Here is a 23,805-nt window from a genome sequence, read left to right as displayed (position 1 = left end):
ATTCAGGCACTTGGGCAGCTGTGTAGGTGTGAGGTCCCAGAGGTGCTTATGTGAAGAGCCAGGTCATCAGCTTCTTGCGCAACTCAAGATGTGAGGAGGTGGCTCTGATGTTTTGAGGCTTGTGGATGTGGGTGGGACCAAGAAAGGAAGTGGGTGGAGCGTATGGAGGAAGTGGGAGGAGCCGCAAAAGTGGGTGTGGCCTCCTAAAAAAAATTGAGCACCTGCACTTAATATTTTACAAATTAAGCACTGTGAAGGAGTTAGGCATCTCTGTACAGATGAAATTCCCGGCAGTGTTAAAAGTAAGGATGAATAATAAGATGCATCATTTCAGAGCAGTGAGCAAAGTTGATGACTTTATAGAGTCTTGTAAATAGGTAAAATAAGTAATGTAACTAAGCACGATGTTTAAGAATAGTCCTCCTGAAGTGTCTTCATTTATTTGTTTTTTTGTTGTTTATTTGGAATAAGGCGCACTTGGAGGGTAACCCACAGGCTAAGGCCATTATGTAGGGGGTAGGTTCTCCATGGGGGGGGGGGTCACTAGTTGGGGAGCATTTAGGGAGAAAAGTAGAACAAATTCCTCAAAAGTAGCAGATTTGTCATTAGAAAAGAGCAGTAAGAAAGGTGCATGGGTGAGGGCGGAAGCTGAATCTTAAGATTTGATCCTGGAATTTAAATGGGTTCAGGGTGAGGGTAAGGAGGGAGCGGATTTTACAATATATCAAAGACTTCCCTGCTCAGGTCTTTATACTACAGGAGACACACGTGACAGAGAAAGAGTGCAAGGAGGTATTTAAGTCTCGAAGGTGGGTGCAGCAACTGGTGTGTACTAAACAAACATTAGTAACTAAAGGGGTGGTGATTCTGGTAAAATGAGATCCCAAGATCACTATCATAGATAGTATCTCAGATAGCAGAGGTAGATGGGTTGTAGCAAAATTAAAAGTAAGGGGAAAGGTTTTACTTTGGTAGGGTAATATGGGCCAAATTTAGACCACATAATACCTCTGAGAGAACTGTTGGTGGAGTTACCCTGTTTATCTGACCCAATTATCTGGGCTGGTGATTTTAACGCTGTACTATATAGTACATTGGATAGATCAACAAGAAGTAGAGCGATTATCAATCATAAACTGGTGGCGCAGATAAAATTAATGATGAATCAACTGGGGCTGTGTGATATTTGGAGATGGAGAATGGGGGATAAAAGAGGGTATACATATTCCAATAGGAAGTACCGTCACCAGTCAAGGATAGATTACTTCTTGCTAGATTCTGGATTAAGTGAACAAGTACAAGTTATTAAACACATGGGGGCTCACTTATAAGATCACTCTACGGTTTTGTTGGAGATATCCCTTGCAGAGGACAGCCTATCTAGTGGAGTGTAGGGGCATACCGGTTAATACAGTGGAACAGAGTGTAGTAGAGTGTTGTAGAGTGTAGTTTTATAGAGAAGAGTTTTGAAGAGTGAAGCTGTGTACATTGGAGTGTCACACACTGGCGTAGAGTAGGGTAAACTGTTATACAGTGAAGCCACGTGGAGAGGTGTAGCATAGAGTGGACTAAAGTGTTAGATACTGGAGTGGCCTCTAGTATAATACAATGCTGTTGAGTGGAGTACAGTGTATTGGCGTAGCATAGAGAGGAGTAAAGTGTTATAGAGTGGAGTGCCATGTTGTACAGTTGAGTGGTATGCCGTGTTATAGAGTGTTGGAAACTGTCATAGAGTGGGTAGAGTGGAGTGGCATAGAGTGGAGGGCAGTGTTGTAGAGCAGAGTGAGGTAGAGTAGAGTGCACAGAGTGTGGTTTAGTGGAGTGGCGTACATTGTTGTCGAGTGGTATACAGTACCATTGAGTGTAGTGGCCCAGAGTGGAATAGTGGAATATAGTCAAGGAGAGTGGAGTAGTGTGTTTCTGAAATAAGATGGAGAATTTAATTCAACAACTTGCAGATGGTCAATGGAAAGTGGAGTGGGCCCTAGAGATATATATGATGATTTCTGAAACAGAATGTAGGGGCATATTATCAAGAAAGGCGTTAAAATTATCGCTGCTTTAGTGGCAGGAAACTGCCGCTAAAGCAGTGATAATGGACTTGATAATATGCCCTTGTGAATTCCCATAGAAGCCCAGGTTCTGGTGTGAACCTGAGCTTCTATGGGAATTCACAAGGGCATATTATCCAGCCCATTATCGCGGCTTTAGCTGCAGTTTCCTGCCGCTAAAGAGGCGATAATTTTAACGCCTTTCTTAATAATATGGCCCGCAGTGTCTTCAGAAATAACCTAAAAGAACAATTGACCAAAGTCTTAGAGAGTCAACTTCAGAAAGCTTTGGGTGTAGCCCAGAGTAAAGGAATCTCTCCTGTCGGACCTACAGTGTTCCTAAAAAAACTTTCACAGGGAGAAGATCCTGAAGCATTTTTATTGAATTTTGAAAGAGCTGCTAGAGTCACTTCATGGCCAAAATAAAGATGGCCTTTCTATTTAGCCCCTTAGCTAACCGGGGAGGCCCGAGCAGCATATCATATGACTAATGCTAATGGGGATTCTCTTTACATGGGGAAAATTATTCTCAATAGATTAGTAGCGGACAAAGAGAAATATTGGATCTGGTTCAAAAAGGAAGAGGAGCTACTGGAGATACTCCACAGACTTTATTCTTTACTAGCTTACCCATCGCGCGTTGCTGCGATCTCAGAAGAAAGGAAATTTAAGGAAACTTGTTATGATAACATTCAAATTACATTGTGTCATTTTATTGAAACTTATTCATTTTAATATGGAAAACATTTCAAAGTGTTGTTTTAATTCTGTTTTTTTATTCGAGTGCTTGTGGATACACAATATTTTTTGTTTTTCCGTCTGGTGCGCAGACAAATAAATCAGAAGGTTTTCCGACGCGTGAGCTGGCCACATACAGTTGTCCATGTGAGAAGCACGGATTCTCCAAATCTAGTCCACACACTTGCAGCGATTGTCCTTGTGCTTTGTTGATGGTCATTGCAAAAGCGAGTCGCACCGGAAAGTGTAAACGTTCAGTATTGGAAAGATTATGTGGGCCCTGGGTGGCCGGGTGGCCGATATTTAACAATGCTATTATTTTTTTTTGCCAGAAACCTTCGTGGGAGTGTACTCAACAACTTTTAACACATTTTTTATTTTTTATTTTAATTTTAATTTTATTTTTTTAGCCAGAAACCTTTGCGGGAGTGTACTCAACAATTTCCCAAAGTTTCATGCCGATCGGATGAATGGTGTAGTAATGCATAAAGGACAAACGGACATACTTTGTTTTTTATATATATAGAAGATGAGAGATGTTGCAGACAGATGGCTTAAGCCCAAAGAATAGAGTAAGGAGTTAATAATGACTGAAAAATATCTAGAGCAGTATCTGGATGCTCTGCTTGTCAACACACAGAAGTGGTTATGTCAATGTTCAGGGTTAACGCTGGAGCAGGCTACCATGTTTGCTGGGGCACAACCTTGCCCACCCCTCATTGAAATGGAGAAAGGCTCACATCCGTCACAACTTTCCTTTCCTAGGAGAAGTGATAAAAAAAGGCATGAAAGTTGTCCCGAACAACCGAAGGGCCGACCAATCAAGATAGACTTGACTCCTACCAGTGAACCCCAGTGTTATGAATGTGAAGAGTAGGGTCATAATGCCAGATTTTATAAAGGCAAGAAAATGCGTAAGGAGTAAATGGAGGAGAACTACATATCTCACTCTGTTTATTTCACCCAGGAAACAAAATGGAAGAAAAGAGAGAAAGAGAAGAAGAACAGGAGAGGCTAGAAAAGGAGACAGCAACAGAAAGGATTTTGAGAAAGCAGAAGGTGAGGAAGTCGGAAAGAGCACAGAGGAAGAAGACAACCAGAAGAAGATAGCTCATGTAGAGAGATTCGAGGAGAAAACCCTCAACAGGTGGTTTTCTCGCTGGCTTGAAAACCCAGTCCAACTCGCTGAACAGACAAGTTGACTTCAGACAATCCTATGCGGTAAAAGTGAAGCACCAGAGGATGCCAACTCCGTTAACCAAGAAGTCCAGTGGTACCCAGAGGACCCTGCCGGCTTTGTTCAGTTACCCATCATGCTCCTGGAGGAGCATGGCTTTCTCAGGTGCGTGCCAGGGTCCGCAACTGGAGAGGGAGAACGGGAGAGCGGGAGGTGACTCGGTGGCACATTATATGGGGAATTTTCTCAGTTATGGAGAAACCACACAACTTGAGCAGTGAGAAAGTTGGGGGTAAAGGTGGATGAACGAGTTTTGTCATACTCATAGTTGATTTATAGAACCAGACAAACCAATAATTATCATGTTACCGTTGACTTAATTCTCCCTTATGCATGATGTTCTAGTTTTACTTTAGTTAGCTCCCAGAGAAAGCATTTTGTTTTATGGAGTTTTTGTTCAGGTACGTAGCATGCCCAAAGAGGAGATAAAGCTATGCAAAGGTCAAGGCAAGTTACAAAGCCCTTAAGGGAGGCGACTCTGAGAGAAAGGTAGCAAAGATTATGCGATTAAAAGCAAGAACAAAGGCTAGACAATGCAAATAGTACAGAGTATACAGGAAATTAAACAGATTAAAGAGGTCTAGAGATGTGATAAATATATCAAAGACTGCAAACTTTCCTGTGATTTATTCTCTTTAAGGGTACCAGTGGGGAAAGTCCGAGCCCACTCCTAAAGATCGGAGAGAAGAAACCGTCATTCAAGAGGATAACGTCATATACCAAAGTCTCTTAATGTCATACTCGTGTGGAATAATACCTCTGTAAGAGCTTCTATTGAACTTAATCTGTTAACATCCATCCTTTGATCTTAAAGTACAATAAAGGAAAATACTGAGGCCAGATGTATGAAGTTCTTATTTTGCAATTCCATAGGAATCGCTATTTAGGAAATGCAAAATGATATATACCAAATTTGCGATTTCCTAATAGCGATTCTTACAGAGTGGGATTCAACCGTTAGGACATCGCAAATAGGAAATGCTCTTTCGTTCCAACCTATGGGCCAAATAGGAAATGGTATGCATTTCTAAATTTGTGATTTCCTAATAGGAAATCGCAATTTAGGAAATCAAAATCCATGTATGCCTCCAGCCTTACTGTCCTCTGAAAATCGTGGTGCACATGTAAGTTCACATATGCCCTAGGGCTATATGTGCGCTTCATGTCACATAAAAAAATGCATTTTTTGCACATAGTTACCATTGAATTTGAGGCGATGGTAATAGCATTTCCTAAATGCCCAATGTGCATTTATGAAATTCTTTGTAGATATGCATTAAGAATCGCAAGTAGGTAATCCCTATTTGCAATTTTCTAAATCAAGTCGCAATTCGCGACTTCTACTGGGTAGAAATCACAAATTGCAACCGCGCTTTGGACTTTGTACATATCAAAAGGCCATTTAGCATTTCTTAACAGCTGGAAATAGCAATTCGGACGGTTAAGAAATGCTAAATTGCTTCATACATCTGGCCCTTACTGTGCATACAAGTGGTTGTGGAGTCATCATCTCGGTAGACAGCAAGTGACAGTGTTTTAGAGTAGAGTGGAGTAAATTCTGGGGCTGTGGCATAGAGAGAGCTGCATAGAGTGTCGTAGTGTGGAGTAAAGTCTAGGACAGTGGCATACAGTGGACTACAGTGTTGTATAGTTACATAGACTGAAGTACAGTGTTGTACAGGGAAGTAGAGCAGAGTTTGGTAGAGTGGAGGGGTGTACAGCAGACATTTGTAGAGCAACACCAGCGACACTCTAAATTTGCTCACCTCAAATGTCTGCTTTTCTATCAAAGTTTTTAAGCATAGGATTACCACAGTGCTATCCACGCCGAGATAGAAATGGACAAAGTCTTTTGCCATTTGTACAGCAAACTCTTTAAGCGTAGGATTAGCACAGTGCTATCCACGCCGAGCGGTAAAAAAATGACAAAAGCCATTTACCACTCCAGGCACAATATTACAGCTTTGGATTGGTAAAATACCATCCAAGCCAACCAGAAATTAAATCAAGCAACCCCTGACACGTGTTTCGCTGTCATTACAGCTCTTCAGAGAGGTTTAGCTGTGTCCAGACACAAGGGAGCACCCAGTATAAGTCAAAACAATTCCCTTGCAGGCATAGAGTGACGCATAAATTATGCAAAAAAGAAGGAGAGAACTCTAGGTGGTTCCCAAGTTTAGGTGGAAGGCAGCTCCTGTATAGAGCACCCTCAACACCAGCGACACTCTAAATTTGCTCACCTCAAATGTCTGCTTTTCTATCAAAGTTTTTAGCATAGGATTAGCACAGTACTATCCACACCGAGATAGAAATGGACAAAGTCTTTTGCCATTTGTACAGCAAAGTCTTTAAGCATAGGAGTAGCACAGTGCTTTCCACGCCGAGCTGTAAAATGATAAAAGCCATTTACCACTCCAGGCACAATATTACAGCTTTGGATTGGTAAAATACCATCCAAGCCAACCTGAAATGAATACAAGCAACCCCTGACACATGTTTCACTGTCATTACAGCTCTTCAGAAATGTTTAGCTTTGTCCAGACACAAGGGAGCACCCAGTATAAGTCAAAACAATTCCCTTGCAGGCATAGAGTGACGCATACATTATGCAAAAATGAAGGATAGAACTCTGGGTAGTTCCCAAGTTTAGGTGTAAGGCAGCTCCTGTATAGAGCACCCTCAACACCAGCGACACTCTAAATTTGCTCACCTCAAATGTCTGCTTTTCTATCAAAGTTTTTAAGCATAGGATTAGCACAGTGCTATCCACGCCGAGATAGAAATGGACAAAGTATTTTGCCATTTGTACAGCAAAGTCTTTAAGCATAGGATTAGCACAGTGCTATCCACGCCGAGCTGTAAAATGACAAAAGCCATTTACCACTCCAGACACAATATTACAGCTTTGGATTGGTAAAATACCATCCAAGCCAACCTGAAATGAATATAAGCAACCCTTGACACGTGTTTCGCTGTCATTACAGCTCTTCAGAGACGTTTAGCTTTGTCCAGACACAAGGGAGCACCCAGTATAAGTCAAAATAATTCCCTTGCAGGCATAGAGAGACGCATACATTATGCAAAAAAGAAGGAGAGAACTCTGGGTAGTTCCCAAGTTTAGGTGGAAGGCAGCTCCTGTATAGAGCACCCTCAACAGCAGCGACACTCTAAATTTGCTCACCTCAAATGTCTGCTTTTCTATCAAAGTTTTTAAACATAGGATTAGCACAGTGCTATCCACGCCGAGATAGAAATGGACAAAGTCTTTTGCCATTTGTACAGCATATATATATATTACACTAATTAGGTAAATAAAGGTATTGCAGACATATTTGAGGCCAGTATATATATGTAGTTAAGATGACTCATGCTGTTTATATTTTTTGTGGCATCGTGAACCTACGGACTAGATCCACAAATTTGTACGATGACAGCCAAACCTGCCCTTTTGATTGGCCAGATAAGCACCACACTTTTTTTAGACAAACCCGATCCAAAATCTGTTGTCTCTTATTGAACAGTGCAGAGTGCTATACTACTTCACATAGATCTGCTGCTTTTCAGGTTCTCAGGTGCTCAGAAATCCAGTTTTGAGATTAGCAGCTGCATTTAATTCTTCCAGGGAAGAAGATGATCCTGTCCTGGTCCAGGAGAATGGAGAACAGCAGAATCCTCTAGCTAAGAGACAGAGTGAGGTGTTGAAATGTTTTACAATATCTTCAGGAGAGAAGAAGGTGATGGCAAGAATTGTGAAATGTCAAATTTAAGGCAAAGAATTATCTTGTGGCACCAGCAAAAAGGGCAGCCACGGTACCAGATCAATGTGGAAGCATCTTAAGACCATCCATGAAAGGTCTTTTTTAAGCATGGTACATGAAAGGGAAACTAGTGCTGCTGCTTCTACATCTACAGCCACTTTGCCTGCACCCTCCACCATCACTGTTCCTGCTCTGTGTCCTAATCTAGGACACATGACAACACACTGCCTGAGATGACACAGGCCCGTCAGGTTGAATACATCAGTGGCAGAATATTTGGATGCAGTTAATAACCATCCATATAACTTGTATTTCCTTTTGGCATCCACGTGTTTTCCATGTGTTTTTGAGTTAGAAAACATGTTGGTTATTGTTATGGTTGTTTTCTATAGTTTTGCACCTGGTATTTTTGGGGCATTTATAAAAAAAGACAAAAAGCATAAAATAAAACAGCTTAAAAAATAAAAGGGTACTTGTTAGAACCGTACCATTTAATGCTAAACAAGAGATGTGCTTGTGTTTTTATTTCTTTAATGTTTATATATGCTGTGTAACTGTGTGCCTGGGTGTGTCAAACTATGTATGCGTTTGTGTCAGTGTGTGCATCAGTATGTGTCTGGGAGTGTCAGTTTAAGTGGTAGTGTGTGTATGGGTGTATTCGTGTATGCAATAGTGCTTTTGTGTTAGTATATGCATCAGTGTCTGCCTGGGTGTGTTAGCGTATGCGTCAGTGTGTGCCTGGGTGTGTCTGTGTGTGCCTGGGTGTGTCAGTGTATGCATTATTGTGTGTCTGGATGTGCAGTGTCATAGTCAGTGTGTGCCTGGGTGTGTCAGTGTATGCATCAGAGTGTGCCTGGGTGTGTTAGTGTATGAATTAGTGTGTGCTGGGGTGGGTTAATGTACGCATCAGAGTGTGCCTGAGTGTGTCAGTGTATGCATTAGTATGCACTTGGTTGTGTTAGTGCATGCATGAGGCTGTGCCTGGGTCTGTCAGTGTATGCATGAGTGTGTGCCTAGGTGCATCAGTGTCTGTATCAGTGTATGCCTGGGTGTGTTCATGTATGTATGATTGTGTGCCTGGGTGTGTCAGTGTATGTGTCAGTGTGTGAATAGGTGTGGCAGTGTATGCATGAGTTTGTGCCTGGGTATGACACTGTATGCATGAGTATGCACCTGGGTGTGTCAGTGTTTAAATTACTCTTTGTCTGGGTGTGTCAATGTATGCGTTAGTGTGTGCCTGAGTCTGTCAGTGGATACCTACATGTATCAGTGTATGCCTGAGTGCATGCCTGGGTGTGTCAGTGTATGCAACAGCATGTGCCTCGGTGTGTCAGTGCCTGTATCACTGTGTGCCTGGGTATGTCAGTAAATATGTGTGCCTTGGCATGTTAGTGTATGCATAAGTGTGTGCTTGGGTGTGACACTGTTTGCATGAGTGTGTGCCTGGGTGTGTTAGAATATGCATTAGTGTGTGCCTGGATGTGTCAGTGTATGCATGAGTGTGTGCCTGGGTGTGTGCCTGGGTGTGTCAGTGTATGCATTACTGTGTGTCTGGGTGTTTCTATGTATGCTTTAGTGTGCACCGGGGCGTGTCAGTGTATTCATTAGTGTGTGGGTGTGTCTGTGTATGCCTGGGTGTGTCAGTGTCTCTATGGCTGTGTGCCTGGGTATGTCAGTGTATGCATCAGTGTGCACCTGCGTGTGTCAGTGTTTGCATCAGTGTGTGCATAGGTGTGTTAGTATATGCATGAGTGTGTGCCTGAGTGTGTCAGTGTATGCATGAGTGTATGCCTAGGTATGTCAGTGTGTGCCTGGGTGTGTCAAGGTATGCATTAGTGTGTGCCTGGGTGTGTTAGTGTATGCATCAGTGTGTGCCTGGGTGTGTTAGTGTATGCATCAGTGTGTGCCTGGATGTGTCGGTTTATGCATAGGTGTGTGCCTGGGTGTGCTAGTTTATGCATGAGTGTGCACTTGGTGTGTCAGTGTATGCATCAGCGTGTGTCTGGGTGTGTCAGTGTCTGTATGAGGGTGTGCCTGGGTATATCAGTGTATGCATGAGTGTGTGTGTCTGGGTGTGTCAGTGTATGCATGAGTGTGCCTGGGTGTGTAAATGTATGCATCAGTGTGTGCCTGGGAGAGTAATTGTATGAGTCAGTGTGTGCCTGGGTGTGCTAGTGTATGTATGAGTGTGTGCCTGGGTGCATCAGTTTCCTTATCAGTGTGTGCCTGGGTGTGTTAGTATATGTATGTCTGCATGCCTGGGTTTCTCAATGTTTGCTTGAGTGTGTGGCTGGGTGTGTCACTGTATGCATGAGTATGTGCCTGGGTGTGTCAGTTTATGCATGTTTTTGTGCATGGGTGTGGCAGTGTATGCATGAGTATGCACCTTGGTGTATCTGTGTATAAATTTCTGTGTGCTTGGGTCTGTCATTGCATGCATTATTGCATGCCCGGGTGTGTCAGCATAAGCATGAGTGCATGCCTGGGTCTGTCAGTGTATGCAACAGCATGTGCCTGGGTGTGTCAGTGCCTGTATCACTGTGTGCCTGGGTATGTCAGTAAATACATTAATGTGTGCATCGGCATGCCAGTGTATGCATCAGTGTGTGCTTTGGCGTGACACTGTTTGCATGAGTGTGTGCCCCGGTGTGTTAGAATATGCGATAGTGTGTGCCTGGATGAGTCAGTGTATGCATGAATGTGTGCATGGGTGTGTCAGTGTATATGTCAGTGTGTGCCTGCGTGTGTCAGTGTGTGGATGAGTGTGTGTCTGGATGTTTCAGTGTATGCATCAGTATGTGCCTGGGTGTGTCAGTGTATGCATGAGTGTGTGTCTGGGTGCGTCTGTGCAGTATCAGTGTATGTCTGGGTGTGTCAGTGTCTCTATGTGTGTGTGCCTGGGTATGTACGTGTATGCATCAGTGTGTGCCCAGGTATGTCAGTGTATGTTTCAGTGTCTATGTGCCTGGCTGTCAGTGTATGCATTAGTGTGTGCCTGCACGTGTCAGTGTATGAATCAGTGTCTGCTTAGGTGTGTTAGTATATGCATGAGTGTTTGCCTGAGTGTGTCAGTGTATGCATGAGTGTGTGCCTAGGTGTGTCAGTGTGTGCACGAGTGTGTGCCTGGGTGTGTCAGTGTATGCATTAGTGTGTGCTGGGTGTGTTAGTGTATGCATCAGTGTTTACCTGGATTTGTCAATATATGCATAGGTGTTTGCCTGGGTGTGTCAGTGTATGCGTCAGTGTAGGCCTGGCTGAGTCAGTTTATGCTTTACTGTGTTTCCGGGTGTGTCGGTGTATGCAACAGTGTGTGCCTGAGTGTGTCAGTGTATGCATGAGTGTGTGCCTGGTTGTGTCATTGTATGCATCAACGTGTGCCTGGGTGTGTCAGCGTGTGCATTACTGTTTGTCTTGGTGTGTCAGTGCATGCTTCAGTGTGTGCTTGGGTGTGTCAGTGTTTGCATCTGCATGTGCCTGGGTGTGTGAGTGTCTGTATGATTGTGTGCCTAGGTATGTCTGTGTATGCATTAAGCATGGGCGTAAAATCCGTTACGCTCGCGGAATTTGCCGAAAATCTGCAAATCCGCGAGCGGCGGATTCAGGGGGCAAAAGTTCAAGCCTGGCCTGTTGTAACTAATTTACGATGGCGCCGGCAAGCTGCCAGCACCATCCTAAAATAGTTACTAAGTTAGCTTCAACAGGAAGCTCTAATAGATAAAATAAAGCAGGTGCTCGGTGCTCGAGCACCTGCTTTATTATATCTATTAGAGCTTCCTGTTGAAGCTAACTTAGTAACTATTTTAGGATGGCGCTGGCAGCTTGCCGGCGCCATCGTAAAATAGTTACACCATGCCCTTAGGTGTGCCTTCTTCCTAAATCAACCGTCGAAAATCAGCTGTGATGCTGGACAGAGGCCTTTGCATCCTTGACTCTCACGAGCGCAATCCTCGTGCTGTTCCTGTGACCAGGAGCTTCTGTCTCTTCATCTACTGCTCTGATCGGTCTCATACCTTTTATACACACAAGAGGCATGTGCACTCGCATGGAAGCCCCGCCCACACACTCGCGGTGTGCACCGTCTCCCCGCCATTGACCCACTATGATGGACAGCTCACCCTAGGGACCCCTGCACCCTTCGGGCCGAATAAATCCGCAAATCCGCAAAATCCGCGGATCGTGGATCTGCAAAATCCGCCCATGCTTAGTATGCATCAGTGTGTGTCTGGGTGTGTCAGTGTATGCATGAGTATGTGTCTAGGTGTGTATGTGTATGTGTCAGTCTGTGCCTGGGAGTGTAATTGTATGAGTCAGTGTGTGACTTGGTGTGCTAGTGTATGTATGAGTGTGTGCCTGGGTGCATCAGTGTCCTTATCAGTGTGTGCCTGGGTGTGTTAGTCTGTGAATGTCTGCGTGCCTTGTTTTGTCAATGTTTGCTTGAGCGTGTGCCTGGCTGTCAGTATACGCACCAGTGGGTGTCTGGTTGTGTCGGTGTCTGCATTACTGTGTGTCTGGGTGTGTCAGTGTATGCATTGGCATGTACCTGGGTGTGTTAGCGTCTGTATCACTGTGTGCCTTGGTATGTCAGTGAATGTGTTCAATGGGTGCCTGGGTGTGTCAGTGTATGCATCTGTGCCTGCCTGGGTGTGCCACTGTCTGCATCAGTGTGTGCCTTGATGTGTTAGTGTATGCATTAGCGTGTGGCTGAGGGTGTTAGTGTATGCACCAGGGAATGGCTGGATGTGTCACTGTATGCATGAGTGTTTGCCTGGGTATGTAAGTGTATGCATTAGTATGTGCCTGGGTGTGTCAGTGTATTCATGAGTGTGTGCCTGGGTATGTCATTGTATACATAAGTGTGTGTCTGGGTTGTCAGTGTCTCTATGTCTGTGCGCCTGGGTATGTCAGTGTATGCATCAGTGTGTGCCTGGGTATGTCAGTGTATGCATTAGTGTCTGTGTGCCTGGCTAATTCAGTGTATGCATCAGTGTGTGCCTGCGTGTGTCAGTGTATGCATCAGTGTCTGCGTCGGTGTGTTAGTATATGCCTGAGTGTTTGCCTGAGTGTGTCAGTGTATGCAGGAGTGTGTGCCTGGGTGTGTCAGTGTATGCATTAGTGTGTGCTGGGTGTGTTAGTGTATGCATCAGTGTGTACCTGGATTTCTCAATATATGCATAGGTGTTTGCCTGGGTGTGTCAGTGCATGCATCAGTGTAGGCCTGGCTGAGTCCGTTTATGCTTTACTGTGTTTCTGGGTGTGTCAGTGTATGCAACAGTTTGTGCCTGAGTGTGTCAGTGTATGCATGAGTATGTGCCTGGTTGTGTCAGTGTATGCATCAATGTGTGCCTGGCTGTGTCAGTGTATGCATTACTGTTTGTCTTGGTTTGTCAGTGTATGCATCAGTGTGTGCTTGGGTGTGTCAGTGTATGCATGAGTGTGTACCTGGGTGTGTCAGTGTATGCATGAGTATGTGTCTAGGTGTGTATGTGTATGTGTCAGTCTGTGCCTGGGAGTGTAATTGTATGAGTCAGTGTCTGACTGGGTGTGCTAGTGTATGTATGAGTGTGTGCCTGGGTGCATCAGTGTCCTTATTAGTGTGTGCCTGGGTGTTTTAGTCTATGAATGCGTGCCTTGTTTTGTGTATGTTTGCTTGAGCGTGTGCCTGGCTGTCAGTATATGCACCAGTGGGTGTCTGGTTGTGTCAGTGTCTGCATTACTGTGTGTCTGGGTGTGTCAGTGTATGCATCGGCATGTACCTGGGTGTGTTAGCGTCTGTATCACTGTGTGCAGTGTATGCATCTGTGCCTGCCTGGGTGTGCCACTGTCTGCATCAGTGTGTGCCTTGATGTGTTAGTGTATACATTAGCGTGTGGCTGGGTGTGTTAGTGTATGCATCAGTGAATGGCTGGATGTGTCACTGTTGGCATGAGTGTTTGCCTGGGTATGTAAGTGTATGCATTAGGGTGTGCTTGGGTGTGTCAGTGTATTCATGAGTGTGTGCCTGGGTATGTCATTGTATTCATAAGTGTGTGTCTGGGCGTGTCAGTGTATGCTTCAATGTATGCCTGGGTGTGTCAGTGTATGCTTGACTGTGTGACTGGGTGTGCTAGTGTATGCATAAGCATGTGCCTGGGTGTGTCAGTGTATGTATCAGTGTGTGCTTGTGTCAGTGAGTGCTTGCATCAGTATGTTACTGGGTGTTTCATTTGCTGCATCGGAGTATGCCTATGTAGCAGTGGTTGTATTAGTAGTTGGTGAGTGTATGAGTGTTTACATCAGTGTGTGCATGGGTTTACAAGGGTTGCATTGGTGTTTGGATGTGTGTGTGAGTGTCCGTATTTGTGTCTGCTTTAATGTCTCACTACCTCTGTTAATGTTTGGTTTTTGTGGCAGTAGCTGCATCAATGTATACATGGGTGTGTCACTGCCTGCATTCGTTTGTGTGTGCCTGGGTGTGTTAGTGTATGTATCAGTGCGTGCCTGGGTTTCTCAGTGTGTACACTACTGTGTACTTAGATGTCTTAGTGTATGCTTAAGTGCATTTTGGTCTGTTAGTATATACATTATTGTGTGTCTGAGTGTGTTAGTGTATGCATAAGAGTGCACTTGGGTGTGTCAGCGTATGCTTCAGTATGTCTGAGTGTTTTAGCTTATGCGTCAGTGTGTGCCTGAGTATGTCAGTGTATACCTTAGTGTGTGCCCGGGTATGTTAATGTATGCATCAGTGTCTGCCTGGGTGTGTTAGTGTATGCATGAGTGAGTGCCTAGGTGTATTGATGTATGTATGAGTGTGCTTCTGGGCGTGTAATTGTATGCACCAGTGTCTGCCTGGATGTGTCACTATATGTGTGAGTGTGTGCACAGGTGTGTCAGTGTATTCCTCAGTGGGTACTTGGCTGTTTTAATGTGTACATCAGCGTCTGCCTGCCCATCTCAGTGTATGCGTTAGTGTGTGCCTGAGTGTCTCAGTGTATGCACCAGTGTTTACCTGGGTGTGTCAGTGTATACTTGATGAAATGCCTGGGTGTATTATTGGTTGCATTTGTGTTTGAGTGGTTGTATCACTGACTCATTTGGTGTATGCATGGGTATTTTTACTCTTTAGGAATTGTTGATCCTCCTTTGGTGATCATGGTACTTTTCCATACTTTCATCATGTGCACTCCATTTATTGCAATCCGGTTTATTTTTTGTAAACATCCTATTTACTTTCCTCCACCTTATATACACTCATGACTTTTCTAACAATTATTTTTTTAAACTACACTTTAATTTGCATACCTTTTAAATGTGCGTGTTGGTCTCTATTTTTGTTTCTCAGTATCAGTTAGAATCTCTTTTCACTGTAGATTCACAAAAACCAAGCACAAGAATGGTACACCACTCTCATACAAGCGAACCATTAATGGTAACCTTTTAAAATTTGCTTTCAAGGTATCACAGTCAGAAAACAAATCAAAGCTTCCCTTTCATATTATACTTATGGTACACCACTTATGAATGGTCAGCACTGTTAACCCTTTCGAAACACTCCTCTAAAGAAAGCCCAATTTGGTAGGGGTTTTGGGCTGCTTCTGAGATCCACTGTGACACTCAGCCCGACCCCCTGTGTAGCTTTGCGGTGGAGTCGCGAATCTATGCGTGAGTCCATTAAACCATTTAACATTTTACTACTATAAGTTTGCAAATGCATTTAATTTTATAAGATAGTACTGATTTAGAAAATAACTCCTCCATAATAAGGAATGTGTCTAAACCATTCTCCTTTTACAATTGAAAGTACAATCTCTTCAGAACCTTTCCCCTCACACTGCTTTAGCTCAGTCTCCATAGCAACTGCCTTTGGAACACTCTCTTGTACCAGTGGGTCAAAAGTTCACAACACTTTCTGTGAGCAGCATACTAGCTTCAAATTCAACTATAGCAGAAGTGGTTGGCTGTTTGGAAATATAAAGCACATCCCAAATAGCATAACATGTTTTCAATTTTTCCAGAGCAAATCACAGATCTAGTAACCTTTTCTCTAAAAAAACACTACCTAATTCTAGATACCTGCATATTTACATCATCCAATTTTTTTTTTAAATGATGTCCTGTCTTCCATTTTAACTGCCTTTCATTTTGAAAACTGTCTCATCTAGCTTCAGTCTTCTCCTGTGTGCTACTCCTCCTTACCTTTTTGGTGAGTCATAGCTTTGTGTTTTAGTCTGGAGAGTGTGCTAAAAAGAATAGCATTGACAGGAACGTGGATTTATCTAATGTGGACATTACTTGGGTTGGTCAGAGAGGGTTAAAGTGGCATCAGTTGCTGCTTCTGTTGAAGCATTGCAGATTGCTAACATCCAGACCTCATGATTGTGCACTGTGGTGCCGGTGGCAATGGCCTAGGCACACTGACTGGGGGTAGGACTGGAAATATTAATGAAGGATACCTTTGGTCAATTAATGACACTTTTCCTCACACTGCCTTGGTGTTCTCCAAAGGCAGAAATGGAAGTGGTCAAACAAATTTTGTCAACAAAGAGACAAATCCAGGAAACATGTAAATGAAACTGTTTCTGCATACCACAGAGACCACAACATGGGCTACATTGATAACAACAACTCATGCTTTGACATGGAGGGTATACATAGAAATGATGCCGCATACTTGACAGAGAAAGGCATCAGAGCGTGACTCAAGAACTTATATGTAGTTTTACCTATATATCATAAACACGAAGGGGCATATTCTCAAGGAGCTATTGCAGAGTTGTCAGCACTTTATCGCAGCCAAAGTCGTGATAAATGTATTGCCCCATTCACAAGCTGGTGCTACCAGCCCATAGCGCCTGTTTACCTGCAATAGCAGCTGCAAAAAACATCACCACAGATGACCCCCGCAACTATCGCTAATGAGATGCAGAGTAGGCGTTCCTGAGCAAAAAGCTGCAACAACACCACTCCACAACATTCTCAACGACCAGCCAGATCGGCAATAAACTCACAAAACATGCAATAAGGCTCGTTAGCAGCAGGAAACTAACACCTGCTCTGACCTGGTATAAAGTCGGACCACAGCCTGCAACACAAACGGGAGCCCAGCCCAGAGCTATACCTGAAGAACAACAGATGCCATGGAGCCACTGATCATGCAGCCCGGACACCCAAGAGGGCCACAACACCCACTGCCACCGGCCCCAGACCCCACCCCTCCCCAGACCCCCCACCAGACAAAGACATGCCACATCAACTACACAGAATCATGTACCAAATATTCCGCCTGATGTCGCACAATCATATCTGGTTACATGCATGTGTCGACACAAAAATGAGCATCACACATTCACCTTCGAAGCAACAAATGAAAATGTATTAAAACAAACACAGAACAGAAATGAAGACACATGACGGCACCCCTCGGGACACTGCGTAGGTCACAGCCTGCAAGACAAAAATCATGATGAGAAGGTGTGTCCTGCACACATCAATGGACAGAGAGAGAGCAAAGGAGATCAAGAGAGGGAGAGAGAGATAGACGGACAGAGAGGGGAAGAGAGAGATAGACGGACAGAGAGGGGGAGAGAGAGATAGACGAACAGAGAGGGGGAGAGAGAGATAGACAGACAGAGAGGGGGAGAGAGAGCTAGACGGACAGAGAGGGGGAGAGAGACACAGATAACTGAAGAGATGGACAGGGAGAAAGAGTGCTGACACTGCGCACCCAGGCCACAGTGCTCACCTGCTGCCACCGGTGTGTCTCCAGTTCACCAGGTCCCACGTCTGAGACAGACCGATCATTTGAAACAGAGTCCAGATACAGGAATGGCAAAGTACATACAATTGCATACAACATCATTGCCTGTCCGCCCCTGCGCACCCAGGCACCTGCACGCCAGCCCCTCCCGCCGTCCAGTGGTGCATGCCCACCCCTGCACAACCAGGCCTCACTGCTCACCTTCCGCCACCGGCATGTAGAAAAGAGGGCCCACCACTTGCCGCTGCAAGCCACAAGCCCGGGGTCCGCGGACATGGCACCCTCCGCATCACGCAGCCCCGCTCGGCAGGCCACCAGGTCTCACTTTTGGTTCTGGGTCTTGATTTTGCCATGGTAGAGGACATACCAGTGCACCCGGCATCATCGCAGGCTGTACACCTGCTCAGCCTCATAGGTGCCACTAACTCTGTGATCCAGGAGGCGACACCACGTGGCGGAAGGCGAGCGCTGCCCGCTGGCTCAGGCCCACACTGCGGTCCAGCAGGGCACACAAAACCTGAGCTGTCCGGACCGCCAGGGCGGGCCATCATCGCAGGCTGCACACCCGCTCAGCTCTTAAGGTGCCCCTACCTCAGTGCACCGAAAATCACCGTCCCGTGGCGGTGTGCCTGTGCCGGCCGCAGTGTATCCGGTGCCACCAAGTCTGTGCCCCGCTAGTCATGGACCCTCCATGATTGGGTATCGTGGTGCGGATGCCATCATGTCAACTCCGGGCCTGCGGAATGTGATGTCGCAGGCCCCTGGGTCCCCACGCCTATGTGCACATCACACGGATACACCCAGAGAGAGGTTGGAAATGGTGTAGTGCACGTGCGCCCGGCCCTTTTTATTGGCAGGGTCACATGCCATGTGACGCGTGTGCTGGATGGGTGTGGTGTGGGTGTATACCAGCTGTGAGGGAGTGGCTGTGGCATGATGACAACTAGACCTGTGATCAGCAGAACACTACAAGGAAGTCCTGTCACATCTATCGTTGTTGTCCCCCCCTGGAGCATAAGCATAGTAGGCTGGCCTGGCGTATGCCAGTCCAGCGTAAGGGTTTGAACAATGGCTCTGGGTGTGGTTCCATACAGAGCTGGACAAGGAAGTAACAAATGCATGTGTCGCTGTTGTTGCGTTGGAGCCACCCGGACAACATTCGGCAATATGTCACACTGTGACCCAAGTCCAATGACATGAGTCACATGGACGTAGGGGGAATTCACTGACCCTATATTTATCAATACTACTACACATGAAAGACCATAGACACGACACATCTGTGTGATTCGGAATGTTTAATGCACATTCAGTGGAATGTTGTATCTGGAGCAGTACAGGGCCATGCAAATCCCACTTTACAATGCTGACCCCTGGAGGGCCAGCCAGAGTCCTTCAGGGAATGACAAATCCAAAGGAAGAGGGAGAGTTCAGTCCGTAGTATGTTTGCTGTGTCATTGGCGATCAAACAGAATATGGCAGTCTATTGCGAGGTCCAAGGTGAGTGTCGCAGAGGGCCTCGGGGGACAGTGGAAGGTGATGATGCAGAGGGCAGAACCAAGCTGAAACCTGCAAGATGGCGGAGATGAATGCTACTGCGTCCTTCTTACCACGAAGGTGGTTTTATCCGCATCTTCGTCATCTGCTGTTCCATGTGCCTCATGTGTGGGTGCTTCTCCAGCACTGTGTGGCATTGACACCCCAGGGGCCGAAGGTGGAATGTCTGCGGCACTGTGTGGCACTGACACTTCAGGGGGCAGAGATGTGGATGTAGTGGTAGCAGCAGCATCCATCAGCGCCAGGCAGCAATGGCATGAGGATGGTTTCCGGATTGGCCTGCTCCATGGTCTCCATGAGCCTCCACATGTTCCCCACATCCCGAGCAAGCTCGCTGGAGCCACTCTGACTAGTCAGTCATTCTTGTCGCTGAGTCAGGACTCTGGCGATGTCAGCCATGGTTCGTTGAAGAGCATGGAGCGGACTGTGGGTGTCCGTTAGGGACTGTGAGTGGTCCCTGATGGGACTTAGACACCCACGTATGGCATCTAGTTTGTCTGCCACGCGGTCGAAACCCACCGCACCTGTTCAGTCAGCTGCTCCTGGTATCCCAACACATTGCGCGTTGGAAGGCCATGTGTTCTTTGCGGGGGTCCTGGGAGGCAGCCATGGTGGAGGGTGCTGCCTACTGTGTGGTCTGTGGGGTGTCCTCGTTGCAGCTGGGCTGCCCTACTCCTGGAGGTGGGCTGCGGAGGCTGCCAATGAACTCTTGGAGGGCATCGGAGTCGAAGCTGTGGTAGTCCTCTTCATCATCAGAGAAGAGAGAGTCGGGCTGCTCTGCAGGAGGTGTTGATTGTCCCTCTGCAATGTGAAGGGGAGATACAGCTTAACAATGTGTTCACATGTGTGTTGTTGCATTGTACATGTTTACATACAGACTTTATGACTGTGTACATCATGGCTGTTTGGGAGGAGCTGCCTATTTGATGGGGGACAGTGGACATTTCGACAGCAGACATGTGTGTGTTTGTACTTGTACATTGTCATCTCACATTTCCCTGCAATGCCACTTGTGATTGGCCAGTGTCTACACCCAGTCAGCACCACTTGTGTTGTGTTGTGGACGTGTTGCGGTTTGTGCCACATTGTTGTCAGTGTTGATGTGCTCTGCATGTTATGTGTGTGGGTGTGCTGCATTTTGGGGGTGTGGCCCCTGCTGCCCTGTTTTGCTGCCCTTTACCCCTTTTCTGCGATATGCCTTTGCCTTCTGTGCTTATACAGTGCTGAGATGTTGCATACTTGGGTACATTGGTCTTTTGGTGGGAGTTGGGGTCTGGGGCATGGTTTGTCCGTAGATGTGCTCAGCTCAATTGATTGTGCATGTGTGCCATTGTGGCCATCTCCCCCCGTCCCCCTAGTCCCTGGTCGTTACTCACCCTGTTACTGTTGTGTCCGGTCATGTTGAGCAGAGTTCGTCCCCCGACTCCAGTCACCGTCTTCCCACAGATGACTGTTGACACCATTTCCTCCATATCGTCCAGCTCCTCCTGTGGCAGAGGACTCCCACAACCAGTCTGCATTTCTGCCTTCTGGTTGTTGGCGAGTTTCAGCTTGGTTTTGCGCTTGATGTCATTCCAGCGCCTCTTGACCTCTTCCATTGTCCTCTTCAGCACTCCCACTGCATTCACCTTGTCCACAATGGACTGCCATAGTCCATTTTTGGTTGTCAATGACATAGTGGAGGTGGCGAACAGTTGTTGATGGTGTTCAATCACCTCCGTTATCAGGATCCGGTTTTCCTGCGGACTGATGCGCTTCTTCCTCCTCTTCTTCTCCATGGCTCTCCCTGACCCCGAGGTCCAAGGCAGGTCCTCCGGGGGCCTTGTGGGGTTCTGGTTCTCCTCCGTACTTGCTCCGGCAATGTCCATTGGTCTTTACTGTTGTTTGGCATTTGTTTGTCAGTTTTTTTTCTACTGTTATGGTGATTTCTCCCGCCTGGAGTGTGTGAATTGCAGACCTGTTGCTGGTTTTCGCTGATTTTAGTATCGCCATTGGCCTCCTCCCAGCTTTCTTCGCGTTTCGCATTTTGGCGCCGTGGCTTTGATTTTAACGCGGTCAGTTGACACGTTATCTGTTGACTATTTCATGGTACTGCCGTGTTGAGAATGCTTGGTTAACACGGCGTCATTTTCCTGCGATACACTGCGATGTTGGAAGTTGCGTTAAGTTACTTTTGCGATGGTTATCACACGTTCTTGAGATCATGCTCCAAAGGGTCTTTTCAGAGCCAATCTGTTAGATTTGGGGGTCTCTAGCTGGCACAGGTAGGTACTTGTGACAAATTGGGACACTTGCCTCTAGTCAGGGCAAGCAGGTACACTCCTAAAATAACCCCTGCTCACCCCCTTGGTAGCTTGGCACGAGCAGACAGGCTTATCTCAGAGGCAGTGTGTAAAGCATTTGTGACCACATACAGTAACCCGTGACAACACTACAGATGAACACCACACAGGTTTTATATAAAAAATAAGTATTCTATATATAGACTTAACACAAGACCACAAACGACAAAAATCCACAATGCTATACTTAAAATGGTAGTTTTAGCTTAGTTCTGTTCAGTTCTTAAGATGCAACACTTTAAGTCAATGTACCTTACAATGCTTGACGCTTCCACAACAACAGTGTTGCAGCGATGGAAATGCGGCATAGTTCTGGTACAAAGAACTAAAGACGTGAAGATCTTCCAGATGCGGCACGCTTCGCCGATGATCGAGCAGTCTCGGTTTGATGCGTCAACTGCAGCGGCGACACCCTGTTTCAACGATGCGACGGCAACAGCCTCGGCTGTGGCACTCTTTTCCGACGTTGCGAGAGGCTTCCGCACAATGCAACAACTACAACGGCGACATCCAAGATGCGAGGGCAGCAGCTCCGACAGAAGAGCGCTTCTCTGTGGAGGCGAGGCGCTTTTCTTGATGCGGTGCAATACGACAGCTACAGCAGCGATATCCAAGATGCGACGGCAGCAACAGCGACACGCTTCTCCTTCGTTGCGAGACACTTCTACTGATGCGGTGCAATACGACAACTACAGCGCCGACATTCAAGATGCTTTGTACAAATAACAGGAGTAAACCCTTAAACCGTGTTGGGATTGGGGTAGAGAGTATGATAATAACATATGGTATCCCAACTGGTATCATTCAAAGACAATTAGGCAAGATATGCATACAAAATTATCATAAGGAGATAAGGAGACTCTTCTTGTTTTCATGTATGTGCTCGTGGCATCATATTTAATACAGAAATGTAAAAAAAAGGAAAGAAGTTAAGCAGGGTAATTTGTAGTTATTACAGCACTGCAATATACAAATTGAAACAAATATTGGTAACCCAAAGGGTACTTGGTGCTCAGTGTGAGTGAGTGAAAAACACGGTAGCGACACAAGTGACAATAATCAGCGAGGACGGCACGCAGTGACTGGTGCTGAATATATACAGTGAATAGAAGACACAGTGTGGTTCAACAGTTGTATTGAGGATTCATTTAGATATGATTTGCTGGTGTTGTACGAGAACCACTTTGTCTGTAGCGCCTATGTTCGCGCTGAACGGTCGACGGCGTTTCGATCCACTTTAAATCGGGATCATCATCAGGACTTGGGTTAGGTGCAGTGCTGTATATGGGGGCAAGGGAATTGGATAAGTCATGTGTGGTTGGGGTAGAAGAAAGGATTTAATAAAGATGCTGGACCACAGGAATATCCAGCGCGTGGTGGCGTGAAAACTGTGCGGTAGCAGTGTGTGGGGGATAAAGCGAGCCTCTAAGGGGTGGGCCAGGACGATCTAGGCATGTGGAGGCCTAGGGTGGATACAGGGGAGGAGTATCACTAGTGGGGGGAGAATAGTAGACACGGGCGTAACGAGTAAAGGGGTGTGAAGGGTGCAGTTACGTGAACGGGTGTAAAACCGTCCCGGGATGGACTGGGAGGGAGGCCGATGGATAAGGTATCTAGACCTATGAGAGCACGGCTGCGGGTGACAGGTGGTGATGTAGTGAGAGACCCGGCGGGGAGATGAAGGTCGAGTGGTGCTGCCTAAAGGGTATCAAATTAACCCCAGGATAGACTGAGCGGAAGACCGATGGTTTAAAGTATCTGGTCCAGGGGGGCTGGGAAGTGTGGAGCGGGGAAAAAATCGAAGCCGATCCCGTGTGGAGGTGAAGTGATTGGTGTGTGCGCGAATAGGGTAGGAGAGCGCGGCACAGAGGAGCCAGTGGACGGAGGGGGCGAATGCAGTAGGGAGGTCGTCAGGATTGGGAGAGCGCGGGGACAGGAGCAAGACCTAGCATGGGCGGCGGAAAGCTCGAGCCCGATCTGAGGCAGTGCGGAGGTGGCAGAAATCGAATCAACCTAGAAAAATTGGGGTGGGGGGGGGAGGATCAATGCCTGGCCAGAGCGGTAATTCAGTGAGAAGGAGGACACGAAGGAAAAACAGGGTGTAACAGACTTACCAGGGCTGGAGTGCATCCAGTCGCCGAAGGTATAAGTTTTGGGCCGGTCACTGGATCCGGCGGGGAAAAAATCGAAGCCGATCCCGTGGTGATCGGCAAAGGGAGAGTAAATCTGTCAAAGGGAAGGGAATGCGGTATGAAGGAGGGGTTGGGTGCGGGCAGGGGGCAGGGGGCAGGGGGGGCGGGGGGGAAACAACAACCTGTAAGACACCGGAGGGCGGAAAATGTACCTCTACGTGGCAGAGCACTTCAGTTGAATGAATCTGGACTAGCGT

This window comes from Lissotriton helveticus, chromosome 2_1, assembly GCF_964261635.1.
Source record: "Lissotriton helveticus chromosome 2_1, aLisHel1.1, whole genome shotgun sequence".
Classification (NCBI taxonomy): domain Eukaryota; kingdom Metazoa; phylum Chordata; class Amphibia; order Caudata; family Salamandridae; genus Lissotriton; species Lissotriton helveticus.
This window is presented reverse-complemented; position numbering follows the sequence as displayed.